At 48.3% G+C, this 18,175-nt stretch overlaps 1 long non-coding RNA gene and 1 pseudogene across 1 annotated transcript; both read left to right on the top strand.

The window, feature by feature from the left end:
* LOC133396153 (protein OSCP1-like) overlaps positions 1–18,175 on the top strand; it is a 112,094-nt pseudogene that overhangs the window by 17,689 nt on the left and 76,230 nt on the right.
* Positions 408–17,343, top strand: LOC133396057 (uncharacterized). Its single transcript, XR_009767313.1, has 10 exons — positions 408–692; positions 1,078–1,130; positions 1,268–1,342; positions 1,404–1,563; positions 1,648–1,712; positions 1,789–1,845; positions 15,913–16,359; positions 16,447–16,537; positions 16,650–16,707; positions 16,803–17,343. It is a non-coding gene; the product is annotated as an uncharacterized LOC133396057 (long non-coding RNA).

Here is an 18,175-nt window from a genome sequence, read left to right as displayed (position 1 = left end):
CCGTTAACAGCAAAATATTGTGAAATGGCGGTGAGCTAAATACTTGAGAAAACTTGGAAACCTGAGGTAAATACAATAAATGTACTGCCATTTGGCATTTGTTTCAAATTCACAAAATGTCTGAATGTATTACGGCTGTTAGATGAATTGAACCAATTTGTGTTGTGTTTGGCAAAAACGACCACCCATAACAGGACATTAACGGAGTGTCATGGATATATTTGTCTTTTTTTCCAAGCTAAAATCGCTCTGACTGTTGCTTTGCTCAAGTTTTGGTCACTCGTTTTGAACATTGTGGCTCTTAAAATGGCGGCCACATTGCAAGCCCCTTCGAGAAGACTCACCATATTGTGATAGTCTCTGAAGGTCAAAAGAGGCGTTTTTATTATTTTCCTCGGGGTGTAATGGACAAAATGTCGGTCAAATTGGCCATCAGTTAGCTAGCTCGCTCGTTAGCTTAGCCATCGCCGCTCTTTGAACTTGACACGTGACGTCACAAAGAGCACCCCAGTCTTCGCCGTGTGATTGGCGGATTCACTTATTTTAGGGCGGTCCTAATAATGGGAAAGACATAAATACCAAGTGAACAAGCAAAGCCCATTCCGAGTGTCATGATGTATGACCGATAGTGGGAAACCATTTGGCAAGTGGTGAGCACCGACTCGGCCAAGATGCTGAACCAACGAGAGCAGGTAGGAGACGATTCATACATAAATCTCAAATGCGCACATGGAAATTTTTGGAACATACAGCAAATATTGTGATTCCATACTGTAATAATTCACCTTAATCGATAGACACGAGTGGCCGTTTTTTCCTCTGGGGGCGGTTGTGGGTCGCAAGCCCCATAGGTTTAAGAAAGTCATTGCATAAAGCTTAGTTTCTGAATATGTATTTTTATTATTTGATAAATAATGTACTGTGTGCTCCTGTTACACCGGCATTTTCTCAATGGGGATACAATATTATCCTTTCTTAAATCACGTTTAATAGTGATTCTTATTCTGCTGTTGAGGAATTTTAGTTACTTGTTACAACTGAGTAGTAATAAAAAGTAGGTTAATAATTTTTTTGCAGGTCAGCGGTGCACCGTCAGTAGTGAGCATCAGCCTCCTTCCTGTTGGAGTGATGTCAGTAACACACACAACTGTATACAACTTGTTTGCGCAATATAATGTGTCAAATGTGTATCAATCCTTGAATCCTTCAATGTTTGCATCTTCGGCACTTCCTGTTGTTCAACACGCATATTTTGACGTGTTTGTAGATTAAGACAGACCTTTTCAGAGCTGGTGCCGGGCCAGGTTCGCCATCCTCCTGGACCTTTGCCAGCAAATTCAAAGTAAGTATTCTCTGTAAAATGTCTTTCCCGGCGACATGCTGATGCTTTGTTTTCGCATAAGCACAAAGAGGAGGAAATGCGCTGACACGTCCACCGCGCCTTACATAAAAAAAAAAAAACGAACGCATTCATAGTATTTATGAAGGAGCAGCGGCCCTGTGGTCAAGGCTGCTGCGCCACGGCAAGACAGTGCCGCTGTCAACAAGGTCCTGGGGCAAATGGTGAGTTGTGTTTGCGACAAACACGTCCTCGTCGCTTGTCTGGTGGTGTTCTGCATGTGTGCGCTGACACTCTGATGTCCACAGTGGAAGTCGCTGACGTCGGCTGTGCAGCTCTTCTTCCAAGAACCTGAGCGGCTCATACCTGAGCGGTATGATGCAGTGCAGTTTTACACAGTATTATATGATCCACGATGACTCCATGCTTTCTGTTTTGTTTTTGTTTAGGGCAAAAAGCAAAAGAGCAAGTGGGCAGTGCAGCCACTAGTGTAAATCATCTGACCGGTAAGTACAGTATATCTAAGTATTTTTAGTTCCTATAAATCTGCCCAAAGCCGACTATGTGGCTCTGAAATTCTGCCTTTACAAAAATAATGTATAGGTGCATCTCAGTGAATTAGTATTTAATTTCAGTAGTTCCATTGAAAGAGTGAAATTCAATGTTAAAATTGTCAATTTTTTTATATGTTGTTAAGCAGGTGGAAAGCTAAAGTTTACAACCAAGAAATTACAACATAAACACTTGAAATGATTTTTAATAGAGAAATTAGGTCAGAATCGGCTTTTTGACTTTATTTCCTAATAAAAAAAATACATTGAATAGAATTAAATAGAACATTTCTTCCATGTATTGAGATGCACTTATGTTGATTGTAGAGTGTTCCTAATATTTTGCTACTGTCCTTGGTCTATTTACCGGTAATTGGGGTCACCACAATATTTGAAACATCTGTCAGTATGATGCAGTGCAGTTTTACACAGTATTATATGATCACAGTAGCTTCAATTTTCATTATGGCCCTAATGGTATCAAGACGGCGCCTACCAGTGTGGTCGCCTCGATTACGCGCTCTCTAGTATTGTTTTTGTTTTTGTGTTTTTCGATTTGAACCCCGGTCCTCAGAACTGTGAGGCAGATGTGCTAACCAGTCGGTCTTCTTGCCGCCAATTGCTTTTACGGAATTAAGAAAAAAAAAAATGCATGTTAACATTGCATCGTCAAAGAGAACAAGCCATTTGCAGCAATTTAGATTGCTCAATAATTTGTAAAAAAAAAAAAAGGAAATTCTACAACCCCTCCTGGAAGCCGTCACCTTATCGGCCGTCACCTTATCGTGGCGGAGGGAGTTGTGTGTCCCAATGATCCTAGGAGCTAAGTTGTCTGGGGCTTCACGCCCCTGGTAGGGTCACCCATGGCAAACAGGTCCTAGATGAGGGACCAGACAAAGCACAGCTAAAATAATATTGATGGATTGAGGTTTCCCTTGCCTGGACGCGGGTCACCGGGGCCTCCCTCTGGAGCCAGGCCTGGAGGTGGGACTCGAAGGCGAGCACCTGGTGGCCTATACCCATGGGGCCCGGCCGGGCACAGCCCCAAAGGGTAACGTGGGTCCCCCTTCCCATGGGCTCACCACTTGTGGGAGGAGCCATAGGGGTCGGGTGCAGTGTGAGCTGGGCGGTGGCCGAAGGCGGTGACCTTGGCATTCCGATCCCCAGCTACAGAAGCTGGCTCTAGGGACGTGGGATGTCACCTCTCTGGCAGGGAAGGAGCCCGAGCTGGTGTGTGAGATCGAGAAGTTCTGACGAGATATGGTCGGGCTCGCCTCCACACACAGCTTAGGCTCTGGTACCAGTCCTCTTGGGAGGGATTGGACTCTTTTACACTCTGGAGTTGCCCACGATGAGAGGTGCAGAGCAGGTGTGGGTGTACCTATTGCCGCCTGGCTCGGCACCTGTACATTGGGGTTCACCCCGGTGAATGAGAGGGTAGCCTCCCTCCGCCTTCGGGTGGGGGGACGGGTCCTGACTGTTGTTTGTGCCTATGCACCAAACAGAAGTTCAGAGTACCCACCCTTTTTGGAGTTCTTAGAGGGGGTGCTGGAGAATGCTCCCGCTGGCGACGGCATCGTTCTGCTGGGGGACTTCAGTGCTCACGTGGGCAATGACAGTAAGACCCGGAAGGGCGTGATTGGGAGGAACGGCCCCCCGATCAGAACCCGAGCGGTGTTCTGTTATTGGAATTCTGTGCTTATCACGGATTGTCCATAACGAACACCATGTTCAAGCATAAGGGTGTCCACACGTGCGCTTGGCACCAGGACACCCGAGCTCGCAGTTCGATGATCGACTTTGTGGTCATGTCATCAGACTTGTGGCCGCATGTTTTGGACACTCGGGTGAAGAGAGGCGCGGGATTGTCAACTGATCACCACCTGGTGGTGAGTTGGCTCCGATGGTGGGAGAAGATGCCAGTCCGACCTGGCAGGCCCAAACGTATTGCGAGGGTCTGGTCGGAACGTCTGGCAGAATCCCCTGTCAGAAGTAGTTTCAACTCCCACCGCCGACAGAACTTTGCTCATGTTCCGGGGGAGGTGGGGGACGTCAAGCCCGAGTGGACCATGCTCCGCGCCTCCATTGCTGAGGCGGCCGACTGGAGCTGTGGCCATAAGGTGGCCTGTCGTGGCAGGAATCCCCCGAACACGTTGGTGGACACCAATGGTGAGAGATGCCGTCAAGCTGAAGAAGGAGTCCTATCGGGCTTTTTTGGCCGGTGGGCCCCCGGCGGCAGCTGATGGGTACCGGCTGGCCAAGCGGAATGCAGCTTTGGTGGTCGCTGAAGCAAAACTCGGGTAGGGGAGGAGTTCGGTGAGGCCATGGAGAAAGACTTCCGGACGGCTTCGAGGAAATTCTGGTCCACCATCCGGCGTCTCAGGAGAGGAAAGCAGTGTATAGTGGGGATGGGACGCTGCTGACCTCGACTCGGGATGTTGTGAGTCAGTGGGGAGAATACTTCGAAGACCTCCTCAATTCCACCGACACGCCTTCCCATGAGGAAGCAGAGTCTGGTTTCTCTGAGGCGGGCTCTCCTATCTCTGGGGTTGAGGTCACTGAGGTGTTTAAAAAGCTCTTCAGGGGTGCTGGAGAGGAGGGTTCCGTCGGGAAGTCGAATCTCAGATTCAGGAGGAGCAGTGTGGTTTTCGTCCTGGCCGTGGAACAGTGGACCAACTCTAAACCCTCGGCAGGGTCATGGGTGCATGGGAGTTCGCCCAACCAGTCTACATGTGTTTTGTGGACTTGGAGAAGGCATTTGACCGAGTCCCTCAGGGAGTCCTGTGAAGGGTGCTTCGGGAGTATGGGGTACCGAACCCCCTGATACGGGATGTTCTGTCCCTGTACGACCAGAGTCAGAGTTTGGTCCGCATATCCGGCAGTAAGTCGGACTCGATTCCGGTGAGGGTTGGACTCCGCCAAGGCTGCCCTTTGTCGCCGATTCTGTTCATAACTTTTATGGACAGAGTTTCAAGGTGCAGCCGAGGCGCAGAGGGGGCCGGTTTGGTGGCCTCAGTATTGCATCTCTGCTTTTTGCAGATGATGTGGTTTTGTTGGCTTCATCAAGCCGTGACCTCCAACTCTCACTGGAGCAGTTCACAGCCGAGTGTGAAGCGGCTGGGATGAGAATCAGCACCACCAAATCGGAGGAGTTCAAGTATCTTGGGGTCTTGTTCACGAGTGAGTGAAGAATGGAACGGGAGATCGACAGGCCGATAGGTGCAGCGTCTGCAGTGATGCGGACTTTGTATCGTCCGTTGTGGTAAAGAAGGAGCTAAGCCGAAAGGCGAAGCTCTCAATTTACCGGTCGATCTCCTTTCCTACTCTCACCTATGGTCACAAGCTGTGGGTCGTGACCAAAACAACAAGATCCCGAATACAAGCGGCCGAAATGAGTTTCCTCCGCAAGGTGTCCGGGCTCTCCTTTAGAGATAGGGTGAGAAGCTCGGTCATCCGGGAGGATCTCAGAGTAGAGTCGCTGCTCCTCCACATCGAGAGGAGCCAGGTGAGGTGGCTTGGGCATCTGATTTGAATGCCTCCCGGACGCCTCCCTGGTGAGGTGTTCCGGGCACGTCCCACCGGGAGGAGACCCCGGGGATGACCCAGAACACGCTGGAGAGACTACGTCCTTCGGCTGGCCTGGGAACGCCTCGGGATCCCCTCGGAAGAGCTGGATGGAGTGGCTGGGGAGAGGGATGTCTGGGATTCCATGCTAAAGCTACTGCCCCCGCGACCCGACCTCGGATAAGTGGTAGAACATGGATGGATGGATGGTATAGTATTTATTTCAAATTTATTTGTCGTAGTAAATTGGTAGGCACCTGAGATACATTTCATTACACTAGGTGGCAGTAATGCGCCTTAAGTTTTGTTGCAAACCGGAATAAAACACAAGAAGAACATGACAGGACAACATTTCCCGAATTTACAGCCCCCCCCCGTCAAAATCTTTCACGTGAATAGCCCTGTTTATCAAATTCATACGCGGTATTTATTGGATATTTTTCTATGTTTCTGCCAAATTTGAAGTAAATTGTTCATACTCAGAACTTAGGGCGTCAGCATCCGCTAGGACCTGCTGAACGTGAGTTTCAACGTCGGATAAGGGAGTAGGCGACTATCGCACGGTGTCACCGGTGCAGGTGAGTTGGTTCGTGATGAGTTTGAGGGAATGGGTGAAGTCGCGGGGGACGCACTTTCGGGTGCAGCTGGGATTGTAATGAGCGCGTGGATCACCAGGTGTTGGTCTGTTGCCAGGTCCACTCTGATGATGTCATCACCTTCAGTAGGACCCACTGGAACGAGAGCAATGTGTCGCGAAGGAACAGTGAGTTGGACTCCACCAGAGCGAGGCAATGGGAAGAGGTCTGGTGGAAGGTGACCAATCACGGTGACCGTGATTGGTCGTGGAAATTGGAGCAGATCAAGAGGCCAAGCCTAGTGGATCTGGGGATGTGAATGTCGTTCCTTGTGTGGTTGTGAATCAGCAGCACGGTTGTTCGGGAAGGAGGGGTGTGGCATGCAGTTGGTGGTGGTAATGCCTGTTCCACCTGCGCCCACAGCTGAAGATTTTTGTAAGTGGCTCGAACCGGCAGAGCAGGTCTTGGCCGATGAGCAGGGGGACGGTTTCAATTGGAGACACGTAGACCGGGTGGACTAACGTCATGGGGCCAATTGTCCAGTGGAGCATAGTTACGGTGTTTAGCTCGGTATTAGTCACTGAAAATGCACGGATAGTTAATGCGCAGCATTGCAGTTGAAGGTCGCGGCCACTGGCTTGTAGCAATGTCAGAAGTTGATTGAACACAGCATGGGACATAACAGTGATGTCTGCTGCGGGGTCAATCAAAGCTTCTTGGACAAATTCATGCTCCAGCGTAAGAAGTTAGCTCACCCAAAAGCTGTCGGAATGGCAGAACGTTATTTAGTGGCCTCATTTAACGCGAGTCAGGGGCCTTGCCTGGGTCTCGTCGGACGATTAGGATGGCACGAGAGGGGTTTAGGGATTGGTCGTCACAAAGTGGTCCGCTAACGTTATGACGAGGTGAGGTCGTCGAAGAATCGGCCGGGGTCACGGAGGCACTTGGCAGGTCAATAGGGGAACAACAGAGCTTACCTGGTTGACCTATTGCGTCCTCTGTGGTCCTGTTCGACTCAGTCAGGCCTAGTCATAAAGATGGCTCTTTTGTCTTTGGACACGCTATGGAGCACCTCAAGTAATTCTTCTGCCACAGCACTAAATTTCCTTTGGGAGCTGTTGGTTCGGGAGTCCTTTTCCCAGTTGTCACTTGTCGTTTTAGGGTCTCGGTTGGACGAGTCAGATTTAGGCTGGTCGTTACCTGTACCCTGTTTTGACATGTAAGTTTGGCGCGAATTAGAGCTGCGGTCATTCCATGATTGTGGTGACTATAGAGGAATTAAAGTTGATGAGCCACACAATCAAGTTATGGGAAAGAGTAGTGGAGGCTTGACTCAGGACAGAAGTGAGTATTTGCGAGCAACAGTATGGTTTCATGCCTAGAAAGAGTACCACAAATGCATTATTTGCCTTGAGGATGTTGATGGAACAGTACAGAGAAGGTCAGAAGGAGCTACATTGTGTCTTTGTAGATCTAGAGAAAGCCTATAACAGAGTACCCAGAGAGGAACTGTGGTAATGCGGACCGTCCCTGGCGCAGCAGCATCTGGCGGGCTCGCTCCCAGGTCCTCCTGCAGCGTCTCACCAAGGTCAATGCCGCTGGAACTGTGGACTCTGGGGCTATGGCAGTAAACAGAGATGGTTGGTAACACAACGTGAAAAGGCGATAGACCAGTGGATGCAGAGGGGAGGGAATTGTGGGAGAATTCGACCCAGACCAGTTTCTGAGACCAGGATCGCGGCTCCTGTGAAGCGAGACATCGGAGCCCAGTCTCCAGGTCCTGGTTCAACCTCTCGGTTTGGCTGTTGGCTTCAGGGTGAAACCCAGATGACAGACTGACGGTAGCACCTATGAGATTGCAAAACTCCTTCCAAAAAAATAGTCTTAGGGTCGGACAAAGAATTCTCTTCGCAGAAAATACGTGACAAACCATCTGGCTTACCATTTTTAGAACCAGGTCGGTAGGATAACATGAAATTAAATCTAGTGAAGAACAGAGCCCATCTAGCCTGCCTTGCATTTAATCCTTTAGCAGATTTAATATACTCAAGGTTCTTGTGATCTGTCCATACTAATAATAGAGTCTGGGCGGCTAGCCAGTGCCTTCACTCCATCAAAGCCACCTTGACTGTCACCAGTTCACGGTCACCAATGTCATAATTTCTCTCGGCTGGGGTCAGTTTTGTTGGAGAGAAAAGCGCAAGGATGTAATTTACCATCCTTGTGTCATGTGTGTTCCGGTTTTTGTCTTCCCCCTGTTTCACACACACCTGCTCCTGTGAGCATCTTCACCACCTGTGCCTCGTTCACCCTAATTACCCCTTGTATTTAACCTTGTGTCTCATTCCCTCTCGTCGCCAGTTCGTTGTACCTTGTCGTCGCGTTCCAGCATTCCTTGTTTCCACGTCACAGACTCACAGTAAGACTTTGACCCAGTTCCGATTATCGACCTCGCCGCTTTGCCTCATGTTTTTGGATACTGTTGCCTGTGTACCGACCTATGCCCGTATATTAAACCTGTGTACCGACCTATGCCCGTATATTAAACCTCTCTTTTTGGAAACTGTCCATTTGTTTAGGAGTCGTGCATTTTTGGTTCCTATCCTCTGTTCCGTTCATGACACCTTGAGAGATTTCTGGGAGAGCACTGCTCCTATTCCGGCATCAGACGCATCGATTTCTACCACTAACTGCTGTTTGAGATCTGGCAAAATAAGGATGGGAGCGGAGGTAAAGCTCGATTTAAGTTTCTGAAAAGCTGCCTGACAAAGCGGGTTCCATACAAAAGGTCTGTGTGGCGAGGTAAGATCATGCAAAGGAGAGGCTATAGAACTGAAATTTATGAATTTTCTGTAGAGGTTTGCAAACCCTAAGAACCTTTGTACATCTTTGCGTGACGTGGGAGTATGCCAATTAATAACGGCATCGACTTTGCAAGTGTCCATTTTGACTTCACCTTGAGCCATGACGAAACCCAGAAAAGAAACGGACGCCTTGTGGAACTCACATTTTTCAGCCTTGACATATAGTTGATTCTGCAGTAACCGCTGCAATACAGAGCGGACATGAATAATGTGAGTCTCTTCATCCGGAGAGAATATCAAAATGTCGTCCAAATAGACAAAACCATACACATTCAACATGTCACGCAGGACATCATTGACAAGGTTTTGGAAAACAGCTGGAGCGTTAGTAAGTCCAAAAGGCATTACCAAATACTCATAATGTCCCGTTTGTGTGTTGAATGCTGTTTTCCATTCATCCCTCTCCCTTATCCTGACTAGATGATACGCATTTCTTAAGTCTAGTTTGGTGAAAATCTTGGCTCTCTCCAGGAACTCAAAGGCGGTGGAGATGAGAGGAAGAGAGTACCCCTTTTTTAACAGTTATCTCGTTGAGACCCCGGTAATCGATACAGGGTCGCAGGGTCTTGTCCTTTTTGTCCACAAAGAAAAATCCTACTCCCGCAGGGGATGAAGATGGGCGGATGATCCCGGCGTCCAGTGATTCTTCCACGTACTCCTTCATGGCCTTGTGTTCCGGCCCTGAAAGAGAGAACAACCTCCCCCGTGGAGGTGCGGTTCCAGGCAGCAAGTCAACTGCACAGTCATAAGGTCTGTGGGTGGAAGGGATTTAGCTTTGGATTTGGAAAAAACTTTGTTGTCATGGTAACAGGTGGGCACTTGAGACAAGTCAGGTTCAGAGTCAATAAATACAGCTGTATGAATCTCTTGATCTGGAGAGCATTGTCACTTTAGGAAGAACCCGGGTAGGGTCTTCCTTAATGAAATTTTTTCTTCCTTCATGAAATTTAGACTCACCGCTCCCGTACTGGCAACTTTGACATGACAGTTGCTCACGGAATGTCCCAACTGCCCGCAGTAGAAGCACCGCCCTTCCCGGTGACATTCCTCAGGGGAGAGACGGAACCTGCCCAGTTGCATGGGTTCATCCGTGGTGACGCTAGCCAGTGGATTGAGACGGGCAGCAGGGGATCTGCCTTGGTTTGGCTGGTCACTGAGGCTAGTCCTCCAAGTGCGCGGTGACGCATCCCTCCGCCGATCTCCATCCAGCTCGCGATCCAGAAGCTTCTTGTCGATTTTTACGGCGAGAGCGATGAGAGTGTCCAAGTCGTTCAGCAGGTGTAGTGGGACTAAATGATCCTTGACGGCGGGGGATAGTCCTTGAAAAAAGGCATAGAGTAGCGCCCAATTATTCCACTGACTCTCAGCTGCTAGAATGCGAAACTCAATCGCGTAATCTGACACCCTGCGCTTGCCTTGTTGTAAGGTGACAAGGGAACGAGCTGCCTCACGATCTGTTGTGGAAAATTGAAAGATTTGCTCCATAGTCTTTACGAAAAAAGCCCACGAATGACACGCGGCGGAATTGCGGCTCCATTCAGCAGTATCTCACGCCTCCGCACGACCAGTCAGGTGGGAAATGACGAAAGCAATTTTTGCCCGCTCGGTGGGGAAGGCAGCTGCCTGCAGCTCAAAGTGGAGTTCGCACTGAGTGATGAACGGCTTAATGTTCCCAGAATCTCCAGAGAACCTCTCCGGTCGAGAGAGCTGTGGGCAGACAGCAGCGGAGGTGGCTGCATGGTGACTGCTTCACATGGAAATGTCGGTACCGTGGCGGTATCGGGTGTTGTGCCATCTGGTTCCATCTCTTGAATCATTTTCATCAAAAGTTCCAACTGCGAGGCCACCTGTCTCATCATATTGTCGTGATGCCTTGACAGTCCCTCTCGATGAAGGTGGAGGGCAGCAGGCTCCTCATCCTGCTTCGAGAGGCGTTGACCCTGCGCTTGAAGGGTCTGAGTCTGCTGGGTCCATGTTATGGCCAGTTCGTTCTGTCAGAAACGGAACAGAGGATAGGACCCAAAAATGCACGACTCCAAAACAAATGGACAGTATCAAAAAAGAGAGGTTTAATATACGGGCATAGGTCGGTACACAGGCAGGCAATCCAAAAAAGGCAACAGTATCCAAAAACATGAGGTAAGAAGGCGAGGTCGATAATCGGAACAGGGTCTCGTCTTACTGTGAGTCTGTGACGTGGAAACAAGGAATGCTGGAACGCGACGACAAGGTACAACGAACTGGCGACGAGAGAGAATGAGACACGAGGTTAAATGCAAGGGGTGATTAGGGTGAACGAGGCACAGGTGGTGAAGATGCTCTCAGGAGCAGGTGTGTGTGAAACAGGGGGAAGACAAAAACCGGAGCACACACCCATGACAGTTTTGTGTACTTGGACGACATCTTAATCTTTTCCCGTGATCTACGTGAACATCGCCAACATGTCCGCATGGTGTTGCAGCGCTTGATGGAAAACCGTCTTTACGTGAAGGCTGAGAAGTGTGAGTTCCATGCGGAGTCGGTACAGTTTTTGGGGTTCATTGTGGGGAAGGGCCAGCTTCGGGCCGATCCAGCCAAAATCCAAGCTGTGGTTGATTGGCCAACTCCAACGTCTAGGAAAAAGTTGCAGAAGTTTTTGGGATTTGCTAATTTTTATAGGCGATTTATACGTGATTACAGCCTTAAGGTGGGACCTCTGACTAGACTCTGACTAGAATAAAATACCATTTGTATGGACCCCTAAGGCAGATGTGACTTTTGATCATATTAAACAATTTTTTGTGAAGGCTCTTGTGTTACATCATCTTAATCCTGACCTTCCTTTTGTTGTCGAGGTGGACTCATCTGATTCAGGTGTGGGGGCGGTCCTGTCCCAGAGGTCCCCGGTCGACAAGAGGCTGCACCCCTGCGCCTTCTTCTCTAGGCGCCTGAGCCCTGCAGAGGCCAATTACGATGTGGGAAATAGAGAGCTGCTGGCCATTTTCCTGGCGCTGCAGGAGTGGAGGCATTGACTGGAGGGTACGAGGGAACCTTTTCAAGTTTTCACCGACCACAAGAATCTGTCTTACCTCCGGACTGCTAAAAGACTCAACCCCCTGTTCCTTACCCGTTTCGTGACTTGAAAACAGCAGCCGGGCTGTTCAGCCTGTTGTGGAGACCATTCTACCTGGGACCCGGGTGGTGGGAGCGCTTCAGTGGGAGGTTGAGAAGAAGGTGGTGGAGGCAGGGAGGGACGTCCAGACCCCGGGAGGTGTTCCTGATGGCAAATTATTTGTTACGGTCCAGAGGTGTTGAGGTGGGGACACACTTCTAGAGTCGCTTGCCATCCTGGGGTCAGTCGGACATTTTTCTTCATTTCCCAACGGTTCTGGTGTCAGGGACTATGCAGGGCCGTTAAAGAATATGTTTCGGCATGCTCAGTGTGTGCCCGTAGCAAGATGTCCCATCGTCCTCCAGCTGGTCTTCTTCGTCCACTGCCCATTCCTTCCCCCCCTGGTCCCACGTCGCCTCGGACCTCATCACAGGCCTTCCGCTGTCCAGAGGGAACTCGGTCATCCTGAGTGTTGTCGACAGATTCTCCAAGATGGCCCATTTCGTTGCTTTGCCGAAGCTGCCGTCCTCCTTTGAGACTGCTAATCTCCTTGTCGACCATGTCTTCCGAGTTCATGGTATTCCTGCTGATCTGGTGTCTGACAGGGGGCCGCAGTTCGTCTCTCAGGTCTGGAGGTTGTTCTGCAACGCGCTGGGGGCGTCCTCCAGTCGTTCGTCCGGTTTACACCCGCAGACGGCCAGGCTGAGAGGGCAAATCAAGATGTGGAGGCTGCTCTTCGCTGTGTTTGCCATCAGCACCCCTCCTCGTGGGCTTCTCACCTGCCTTGGGTGGAATATGCGCATAACACCCTCGTTTGCTCTGCCACTGGACGGTCGCCGTTCATGACTGCATACGGTTACCAACCGCCGTTGTTCCCTTCTCAAGAGAGGGAGGTGGTCGTCCCGTCTGTACAGGTCCATCTCCGAAGGGCTCATCGGGTGTGGCGGGATGTAAAGGCGGCCTTGTCCCGTACTGAGGCTTGCAACCGGCAGTTAGCTGATCGTCATCGGATCGCAGCTCCTCCCTACCGTCCGGGTGCGAAGGTCTGGTTGTCCACACGAGATTTGCATTTGGCCGTGGGTTCTAAAAAACTGGGCCCTCGGTATATTGGTCCTTTCGAAATTGACTCTGTTGTTAACCCGGTGGCAGTTAAACTTCGGCTCCCTCCTGCCATGAAAGTTCACCCTGTATTCCATGTCTCCTTGCTCAAACCTGTTTCCTCCAGCCCTCTGTGTCCTCCAGCGGTGCCTCCTGCTCCTCCGCGGGTGGTTGATGGTGAGCCAGTGTGCACAGTGGGTGAAATTCCAGAAGAAGGGACAGTGGTGTGCAGTATTTGGTCGACTGGGAGGGTTACGGCCCTGAGGAGCGTTCCTGGGTTCCCCGCTCTTAGATCTTAGATCCGTCCCTTCTCCGGGCCTTCCACTCTCTCCACCCGCAGGGGGCGTCCTTTGAGGGGGGGGGGGATACTGTCATGGCCCTGTGTTTCACGTTGTTTTACTTTGTGTTGCAGTGTCTGGGTGAGCGAAGTGGGGTGTTGACATCGGTGACGCACCTGTCATGCATTGTAATCATCAGCCTTTTTAGAGGGAACCGTAAATGTTTTACAATTGTACATACACAGTGTGTGGGCGTCGGAATATTTATATATATGAATATATTTGCCCCGTGTTTCCCGCCGTTCTGACCGCTGTCCAAATTTAGGCTCAATACGATGATACCACACGGACTGTTTGTCGTGTCTCCCTGCGTTATCTGTTTTGTATTCTCTCTGGTTGTGAGTTCCTTTAGTTTCGTATGTCTCGCCATCACATGCTCTGCCATTTAATTAAAATTGTTCGGACCTCTTACCTGGAGTCTATTTTTTGGGATCTGCCCTTACGGCATTGCCGCTCGTGACAGTCTTTCCTGGCACGTCCTCACAGAGGCGACGTGTGTTTGCTCATGTTTTGTTTTCCCAATAGGAGAAAGAGGAAAACAGGTGTCATGTACACAGAGAATAGAATTAATAAATAACATTTGTAAAAACATTCATAAAGGCAATTCATATATGTACAATTGTAAAACATTTATTTTAAAAAATCAATTCATAGGGGCGGCACGTTGGCAGACTGGTTAGAGCGTCAGCCTCACAGTTCTGAGGACTCTGGTTCAATCCCCGGCCCCGCCTGTGTGGAGTTTGCATGTTCTCCCCGTGCCTGCGTGGCTTTTCTCCGGTCACTCCGTTTTCCTCCCACATCCTAAAAACATGCATTAATTGAAGACTCTAAATTGCCTGTAGGTGTGACTGTGCGTGCGAATGGTTGTCTGTTTGTATGTGCCCTGCGATTGGCTGGCAACCAGTTCAGGGTGTACCCCGCCTCCTGCTTGATGACAGCTGGGATAGGCTCCAGCACGTCCGCGACCCTAGTGAGGAGAAGCGGCTCAGAAAATGGATGGATGGATGGACAATTGTACATAAAGTGGCTGAAATAAGTATTTAACACGTCACTATTTTTCTCATTAAATATATTTCCAAAGGTGGTATTGACATGAAAATTTCACCAAATGTTGGGAACAACCGAAGTAATCCATACGTACAAAGAAAGTAGAATCAATAAGCTCAGAAATTAAGTTGTGTGTAATAATGTGAAATGACACAAGGAAAAAGTCACTTTGATTAGACCGCAATGCTCAAAGTGAGTCGCGACAGCCACGACAGACTGTTAATTCTCAACACTCTTATGAGGGAGTGCATCCTTGTGCAACCAGATTTTATTTGTTTTGTTTCAACTTTATTTAACCAGGTAAAAGGCCAGTTAAAACAGAACATCTCTTTTGCAATGGTGACATGGCCGAGAAGCCAACAAGTTAAACGCCCAGTCCAAGTCCATTACAGTCAAGTTTATTTTTACCTCCCCTCTCAAAAAGATAAAAAAAAAATAAAACAGTTGAGTTGTACAAATTCTAGGGCACATTAATATTTGAAAATGTGTTAAAATGATTAATCTTGGTGGAAAATTCTTATGCAATTCAAAACCCTGGCATTTTAAAAGTGATGTGTATATTTTTATATCATCAGCAGCCTTGTTCCTGTTTTTGTAATCTCCCTGGTGAGCCTACAGTATTGTGCCGTTTAACAAGTTGAAACAGTATAGTGTAAGAACATTGAACATTTGAACATCGTGGCTCTTAAAATGGCAGCCACATGGGAAGCCACTTCGAAGAGACTCACCATATTGTGATGGTCTCTGAAGGTCAAAAGAGGCTTTTTTATTATTTTCCTCGGGGTGTAATGGACAAAATGTCGGTCAAATTGGCCGTCAGTTAGCTAGCTCGCTCGTTAGCTTAGCCATCGCCGCTCTTTGAACTTGACACGTGACGTCACAAAGAGCACCCCAGTCTTCGCCGTGTGATTGGCGGATTTACTTATTTTAGGGCGGTCCTAATAATGGGAAGGACATAAATACCAAGTGAACAAGCAAAGCCCATTCCGAGTGTGATGATGGATGACCGGCAGTGGGAAACCATTTGGGAAGTGGTGAGCGCAGACTCGGAAAAGAGGCTGAACCAACGAGAGCAGACGATTCATACATAAATCTCAAATGCGTAGATGGAAATTTTTGGGACATGCAGCAAAAATGTGATTCCATACTGTAATAATTCACCTTAATCGATAGACACAAGTGCCCGTGTTTTTTGTCTGGGGTGGGAGGGGTTGTGGGTCGCAAGCCCCTTAGGTTTAAGAAAGTCATTGTATAAAGCTTAGTTTCTGAATATGTATTTTTATTATTTGATAAATAATAATTGGCATTTGCTCATTGGGGATACAATATTATCCTATCTTAAATCATGTTTTATGGTGCTTCTTATTCTGCTGTTGAGGAATTTTCGTTACTTGTTACAACTGAGTAGTAATAAAAAGTACGTTATTATTTTTTTTTTTTTGCAGGTCGGCGGTGCGCCGTCGGTGGTGAGCATCAGCCTCCTTCCTGTTGGAGTGATACACAACTGTATCCAACTTGTTTGTGCCATATAATGTGTCAAATGTGTATGAATCCTTGACGTTTGCATCTTCGCACACTTCCTGTTGTTCAACACGCGTGTTTTGACGTGTTTGTAGATTAAGACAGACCTTTTCCGAGCTGGTGCCGAGCCCAGTTTGCCATCCTCCGCCAGCGAATTCAAAGGCAGTATTCTCTGTAAAATGTCTTTCCTTGCACATGCACACAGAAGCGACATGATGCTTTGTTTTCCCTTTAGCACAAAGAGGAGGAAATGCGGGGACACGTCCACCGCACCTTACGTAAAAAAAACCCCCGAACGCATTCGTAGTATTTATGAAGCCGCTGCGCCACGGCAAGACAGCGCCGCGGTCAACAAGGTCCTGGGGCAAATGGTGAGTTGTGTTTGCGACAAACACGTCCTCGTCGCTTGTCTGGTGTTGTTCTGCATGTGTGCGCTGACACTTTGGTGATGTCCACAGTGGAAGTCGCTGACGCCGGCTGAGCAGCTCAGATACTTCCAAGAATCTGAGCGCCACCAGGTAGCCGGACTGGACCTACAGAGACAACTACGTGAGTCCCAGAGTCATTTAGTTATTATACAGTGGAGCAACAACAGTCAAGAATAATTTCTCAAATGCTTTTGTGTGCGATGACTCCATCTTTTTGTTTTGTTTTTGTTTAGGGAAAAAAGCAAAAGAGAAAGGGGGGCAGTGCAGCCACCAGCGTAAATCATCTGACCGGTAAGTATGAAATGATTTTTAATAGAGAAATTAGGTCAGAATTGGCCTTCTGGTCTTATTTCCTATCCATTTTCCAAGCCGCTTATCCTCACCAGGGTCGCGGGCGTGCTGGATCCTATCCCAGCTATCATCGGGCAGGAGTCGGGGTAAACCCTGAACTGGTTGCCAGCCAATCGAAGGCCCAATCAGCAATCGGCCAGAGGAGGGAGTATTTGCTGTTATAATTTGTAATTATACTAATTGGGCATTTCTTGACATTTGAATTTATCTTGTCTATGTTTTTCCATGTTAAAAGTTAGTTATTGCAAATAAGTGCCGCTTCCCCACATGAAAGGGATGGATTCAGCGATGGAAGATTTCATCTGGATTTTACTCAATGACCAAGAAACATTTTCCTTTTGTCTCATTTTAATTTTGCATTGAGTAGTTTGACAGTGGCGGCACGGTGGCCGACTGGTTAGAGCGTCAGCCTCACAGTTCTGAGGACCCGGGTTCAATCCCCGGCCCCGACTTGTGTGGAGTTTGCATGTTCTACCCGTGTCTGCGTGGGTTTTCTCCGGGCACTCCGGTTTCCTCCCACATCCCAAAAACATGCATAAATTGGAGACTCTAAATTGCCCGTAGGCATGACTGTGAGTGCGAATGGTTGTTTGTTTCTATGTGCCCTGCGATTGGCTGGCAACCAGTTCAGGGTGTACCCAGCCTCCTGCCCGATGACAGCTGGGATAGGCTCCAGCACGCCTGCGACCCTAGTTAAGAAAAGTGGCTCAGAAAATGGATGGATGGATAGTTTGACGGTTCCTCAAGAGGTTTCAGTCCCTTCATTTGTCTCTAGCAATGAGGTGCTTGTAAGTGCATTGGCATCTGCATTTTAATTATATTTAGGATTTTCATAAATATCTACAACAACAATACTGACTGTCTGTTGTCGTACTAGAGCGGCTCCAACTACCGGAGACAAATTCCTTGTGTGTTTTTTGGACATACTTGGCAAATAAAGATGATTCTGATAAAATATTATTATTATTGTGAATAAGTAGTTATGAGAGAGAGAGATCCAGCCATCCATTTTCTGAGTCGCTTCTCCTCACTAGGGTCGCGGGCGTGCTCGAGCCTATCCCAGCTGTCATCGGGCAGGAGGCGGGGTACACCCTGAACTGGTTGCCAGCCAATCGCAGGGCACATACAAACAAACAACCATTCGAGCTCACATTCACACCTACGGGCAATTTAGAGTTGTCAATCAACCTAAGAGAGAGAGATATTACATAAATTTGTAATTTCTATGTCACGATCTAGTCTGAGATTTTACTCATTTTTAAAATTTTCTCCACAGCAAATGAGGCCACTGTTATTTTAACATTAAATAATTCATCTTTTGCTTCCTTTTAACCCCAAGTTCTTTTACACACGATTATTATTGTATAGCTGTGATTATGCATTACTAATAAAAAGAGAGTACTCGTTA

The sequence above is a fragment of the Phycodurus eques genome, chromosome 20 (assembly GCF_024500275.1).
Source record: "Phycodurus eques isolate BA_2022a chromosome 20, UOR_Pequ_1.1, whole genome shotgun sequence".
In the NCBI taxonomy this organism is placed as follows: Eukaryota; Metazoa; Chordata; class Actinopteri; order Syngnathiformes; family Syngnathidae; genus Phycodurus; species Phycodurus eques.
The sequence above is the reverse complement of the archived record's forward strand: the minus strand, read 5'-3'. Positions and strand labels throughout refer to the sequence as shown.